Source organism: Thamnophis sirtalis, unplaced genomic scaffold (genome assembly GCF_051295495.1).
Source record: "Thamnophis sirtalis isolate CommonGarterSnake01/CBP01778 unplaced genomic scaffold, rThaSir2_p1.2 scaffold_5, whole genome shotgun sequence".
Classification (NCBI taxonomy): Eukaryota; Metazoa; Chordata; class Lepidosauria; order Squamata; family Natricidae; genus Thamnophis; species Thamnophis sirtalis.
Window position 1 is genome coordinate 74574786 of NW_028261385.1, and position 6000 is coordinate 74580785.

Here is a 6000-nt window from a genome sequence, read left to right on the forward strand (position 1 = left end):
AAGGCGCACGGAATGCTGTTATCTTCCCACCAAAGATTGTTCCTATTTTTCTACTTACATTTTTACATGCTTTCGAACTGCTAGTTGACAGAACCTGGACAAGTAACAGGAGCTCACTCCATTACGTGGTTCTAGGGATTCGAACCGCCGAACTGCTGACCTTTCTGATCGACAAACTCAGCGTCTTAGCCACTGTGTCCCTTCTTCAACTATATATAACAGTGCTATAACAGTGTTTAGAGTGCTTTGCTTCATTTAAAGGTGGGGGGATTTATATTTTCAATGTACTCTTATCTGTACAATTGTGTGATTTGGGCAGTCCTATAAAGAAAAAAAATATTTGCCACTTGAACTTGTTGAGTAGAAACTCCTATAATGAATTTAACACTCATAATTTTTCAGATTTAAGTCTGATATCATAGAGAAAACAAGCTACCTCACACTGTAGATAATTTTAGAAAATGGTCTCCAATACTCAATTTTGCCTTCACAGTCTACTAAATCTGCAGCAAAGGGTTTCAGGACAAAGGGAGCATTTATTCCATGGGATATGATAAAAGATCAGTTGGTTTTGACTCCTTTTCAAATTATTTAACCTTTGTGGGGTTAATTTTTTATCAGGCTACTGAAATGTCTCACAGGTTCACAGCTTTAAGATACTTTCTTACTTCCTATCTTTTCCCCATTTGAATTGGTTATTTTAAATTAAAAACTGAAGATAAACTGACTTTTACAAATCAATCCATCAGCTGAAGCTGAGGTAAAAGTTATTTAAATAAAATTTATTTATTTTAGCTATCTTGCCACTCTTTCAACAAGATAAACCTATTTATGTTTGACTTCCATTGCCATTGTTTCCAAGCAGTCCAAAATCATCCAAAACTTTAACTTCAGTTTTCCTGATGTTAGTCCAGCACTGGGTGGCTAAGTAATGTCTAATAATAATAATGTCTAACACACAAAAAATATTATTGTGCAGACTGCAGAAGTGTGCTGCTCCAGCCTATCCACTCTGAATCACTTGATTGTTTCACTTCAGAATAAATGATGAAACGCATCAGATTTACTCATACTAGAAACTGCCCTAAAGTGCTATAGGCCTAAGGGGAAAATATTATTTTAAAATTGGAACAGCTAAAAGTAAATTAAATTTATCTCATACACAGTTTGGAGATACGGCAAAATGAAGAGTTGACACAATATGTTCATACTGTGGGAAGATCTAAGTGAAAGAGAGATTCTTCAACACTACAAATTTCTGCTTATGTGGCAGCAACAATTTTCATAGAACCAGCCTGTAAGATGATTTTGGGAAAGAAATGCTCTCAAGTTTCTTTTTGATGCCTGTTTGTGTGTATGCCTGTTTTTCATGGCATTTTCTCCTTTTGTGATGCAGGAATGTGTCTTCCTCTTTCTTTCCATAGTGTTGTTTAGTAGATTTTTCTTTAGGATGATAATATACTTGCAGTATAACCTTGCCTCAGGATACTATGGTAGTTTAAAAAGGAAAGGCAAAAAGAGAAAGTTCTATATTTGTTGCCAATTTTGAGAAGACAACAATTTCTTTAGGGCTGGTCTATGATGCAGATAGCTTCTTTTTTAATCACTTTGACTGAAACAATTTTTGGTTGCTGTAACAGACAGCAAATAGAGAGAGTCTAATTTGTATATAGATGTTGAAATTGGCAACTCTATGCTTCTTTAAGGGAATTTATGTTGTTTATACTGTATGTGTATACAATCTGGTACAGTGTTGCCCACCTTATAATAAAACCAAAATTAAAACTTTGGGAAAACTCTGCTTCAAAGGTAACAATCCCTTCTTTAAATATTAATTTAAAAATGAAAATAAATAAAAGGGTAGAAGCAAAATAAATGAAACATTTCCAAAGAGTGAAGGAACAGGAGAGCAATATAAAAAAAGCTTTGGGCAAATGCCGATATACCCACCTTGGCATTTATTATTTAAGTTAACTCCCTTAGTGAAAATGTTGGGATAGATCCATTACAGAATAAATGTTTGGATATTGATGTAAAGATGCGAATCAGATGTTGTTAGGAAGAGTCTTTAAAATGATAAGGCAGCATTAAGTCAATGTCAACTCTTAGATAATCCTAGAGGAGTCTCTCAATGTGGTTCTATCTCAAATCTAGCACTTCAGATCTTCCAATGGGGCATCCATAACCACTAGTTAAATCAAATCCATCTATCTTGTTATTGATCATGTTCTTCCTTTTTCATCTATCCTAACTTTAAGCTTCACACAAGAGCCAGCACCAGAGGTGGGATTCTACCAGTTCGCCCAAATCAGTCTGAGCCGGTACCTCTAATGATCAGCTGGGAGCAAACCGGTTCACTCTGATGATCAAGTGGGCCTGCCCACCCCTTTTATCTTCTCCGTTGAATCCCATGGCAAAGAGGATTGCTGTGCCTCAGCTGTTTTCCACCCCAGCAGTAATGTGCAGCACCGAACTGGTTGTTAAACCGGTAGGATCCACCACTAGCCAGGCCTTGGCATTACATGACCAAAATATGATAACTTTATCCTGGTCATGTATGTGTCAAGTTAGAGCTTAGGAGCAATTTATTTGTCTAAAATGAAACCTACCAAATTTATAAAAATTAAGGCTGCATTGGACACAGGTGAAAAGAAATTGATCTGGCATAACGAAGAGAAGACAAGAAAGTATTCAGAAAATGAAAACCATATTTCTCATAGTATTCTTTCTCACTTATTCAGATCTTTTAAATGGGAAATTATTAAAAATTAATTGGCATTGATTGGATTTAACAAATAATGTTAGTTGTTCCTAACATGGCAGCCTCTATATAAGTTTGGATTTTTATTTCTAGAATTCTAAGTGGAAATTCTCTCTAAGTGGAGAGTTCTACTGGAGGAAAGGTGGATTTCATTACTCATATTATTGGTCAATTTTATTCCTAGCCCTTCCTAGCAGGAACCTTAAGTTATCCCAATAGCTAGCATCAATAATGGAATTGGATGCAAGATACTGGGGTAATTTAAGATTCCTGGTAGAAATATTGAAAAAATTCAAACTATGACTGTTGTAAAGTATAATGGGAGCAGGGAGGATTTACAATTTCAGATACATACTTTGTACCAAAACTGAATTGGAAGGACAAAATTCTTAACTTGAATATTTTGCACTGACAAATTTATCATTAGCTTTGTGATTAGCACAACAGCAGCTTTCAATTATAAAGCATCATGCAGATTTTAAAAGTGATGTTTTTGTCAAAAAGAAATTCATAGTTACCACGTTCTGTCTGCTCTAAAACACTGTAAGCTTGCAAAAGGTTTGCAAAAGTTTTCATGGAGGACCTGTTTCTATTTTTAAAAGAGATGATGAAATGGATTGCATACATAAATTAAGAAACACCATCAAATATAATGTTTCTAACTGGTTCCTTGTTGTCCAGTCTCCAAATTAGTTTAGTGCTTAACTTCAATGTATTCTTCAAATTTTAAAACCTTCAGGCTTGTGTATTAATCTGAAAAAAATAATCCCTTTTCCCTACCCAGACTGTTCGATTTATAGAGATTAAGCCTGATGAGAACTCAGCAGTTCTTTTCTTCTGAAGGACAAATTCATTACTACCATTTTGCTTACAGACTGACTGATGTTTGCTGACTGTTCAAGGGTTTTGTGGGTATATAGCAACAATATATTCATATGGTGACAAGCACCCTGGTGGTGTCTTATCTCATCTCGGAATGTAAGAACTTCAAGCTGTGTACAGATATGATTTTCATTTTCCCTGAACTTATCCACATCTATAGCATGGCATACACATCAGAGTGAAGGAATCACTGCAGTGGTGAGTCTAGAATTTGATCAGGGAACCTGTTTCTTTCTGGAATTACCTACAGTTCTTCAACTGTACACAATATGAGAAAATAAACCCACCAGGACAAGATTCAGCAATTCATCTGCATCTGAAAGGCAAGGGTCACTCTATTGAAGACAGCAAAGTTCCAAGTGAACTGAGAGGACCACTGGTTTGAAAGGGAAGCCACAGAGGCTGTCTATATTAAAATTGAACAGCCCCTCTCAACAGAGGGGACGGGATACAACACCACCTATTTCCAGTTTATAGCGCAATACTTTCAGCAGTCCCAAGAAAGTTCCACACCCATTTGCACTCTGATTCAGGTGACTCTAAGGCTATAGATAAACCCCCAACTGGCCTTAATAACACTCAGTGCTAATAACCTGCTGACTGCAAAGAATATAAATCCTTCCATTCCTCACCAGTCAGTTACAACCAAAAATGTTCAAAGAAATAAACCCAAGCCAGAAAGTTCAGTTGCCTTTTGAAAAAGCACCTTTGGGAGACAAAATGAGAAAGTTCTTTCCACTTAAAAGTGGAAAAATTAGCAAAAAGTAGGCAACATTCCACTGGTCACTTTTGCTATTAGGTCAAAATATATGCAACCCACAAATAACTAACATTATATCCAGAAGTGGGTTCCTAGTGGTTCGGACCAGTTTGGCCAAATAGGTAGTAACTCAGCCGCCCACGCACCTGAACCGGTTCTATTCTTGGTGGCGCCATCTTGATTTTTGGTTTTGCACATGCGCAGAACAATCTCCATTGCGGAAATGTACATTTTTTCTCTTTTCTAATGTTCTCCGCATGCACAGATCTTTTTAGGTCTAATTGCACATGCATGCAGAGTGCAAAAATGTTTTGCACACCGAACCGGCAGTAATGCTGGTATTAACCCACCCCCGATTATATTTGAAATGGTATATCTGCATCATTGTCTAAAATCTGATATCTCTTCCACACACAGGAGCATAGCTGAAGTTGATGGCTGGGGTGGGGGTGGGGAACCAATATTTACTGCTGTTTAGAAAAAAGACAAATACTGTGAATTTTGCCACTTTTAGTCACATTATGGGAGGCAAAAATGATGAAATTGTCGTTCTCTCCCTCTATGGTAAAATTATGACTAGTTTTTTTTTTTTTTAAGCAGAGCTGGAACAAGCATCAGGCTTGTATTTCAAGCCTGAAATTTGGCACAGATACACATAGCCTTGATGAAAAGGCTTTGTTAAATTTAGAGGGGAAATTATAAGCAATACATTGTAATCTATTGAGAAAACCCACTTTGAGGATTCACTTAGATTCCATGCCAAAAAAATAAAATGAAATCCGTAAATGCAGATAGCTTGGGCATCTGCTTAGAATTAAAAGGGCTTAATGATACCCAGCCTCGTTTCTCCCACTCTGCTCAACCTCGGGTGGGTTCCTTCTTCTCTTCTGAAGAGATGCCTCCCCTTTCTCTTTGTGTGGTGATGAGGCAAAGGCTACAGCAGACCATGTTATAAATGAATATGTCATTTGAATGATCATCATTGCCACAAAGCAAAACAAACCGTGGTGGTGGTGGAGGAGGAGGAGGTGGTGGTGGTGGTGGAGGAGAAGGAGGGGGAGGAGGAGGAATTGAAACAAAAATTGGCAGAAATTCTAGCTTATAAAATATATACAATAGCATACATTATAATGTTGCAAAGTGGCTTTTTTGTTTGTTTTTTTCCCCTTCCCCATTTTTAGCGTTTTTAATTTCCCGTAGGCTGCCAAGACAATCTGAAATGCTGCAGCAAAGAAATCTTTCATACATGTAAGTAAGTATGTAAATAAATAAATATACTGTTTATTTATTTATTTATTTGTGCTATAATAACCATCTATCTATGGCCAAATTAAAGCCTTAAAAATCTTCTTTTGGTGCATTTCCTACAGACAATTGCTTTCTCTGAAGGGGGAAATCAGCCTTTGCTGCATTTACCTTAATGAAGTGTGAACTTCCAAGTTGAACTGAGACTATTTAAATACCATCAGCACAAAAGTTCAGTTCCCTGAAGCAACATTAACTTGACCAATTTGCATTGAACAGCTCCTTTCATTTTCTGGTTAAATGGTATGATTCCAAAATGTGAGCACCTAGCTTTTGTTTTCTAGCCACAAAA

The 6000-nt window shown here is 36.7% G+C and overlaps 1 long non-coding RNA gene across 1 annotated transcript in view; it reads left to right on the forward strand.

Annotated features, from left to right (window-relative positions):
- The window catches only part of LOC106543301 (uncharacterized), a 108728-nt gene extending 103075 nt beyond the window's left edge, over positions 1-5653 (forward strand). Inside the window, exon 4 of the long non-coding RNA XR_015696577.1 lies at positions 5585-5653. This is a non-coding gene — a long non-coding RNA (uncharacterized LOC106543301). The remainder of the gene's footprint in view (positions 1-5584) is intronic.
- The last annotated feature ends 347 nt before the right edge of the window (positions 5654-6000 follow it).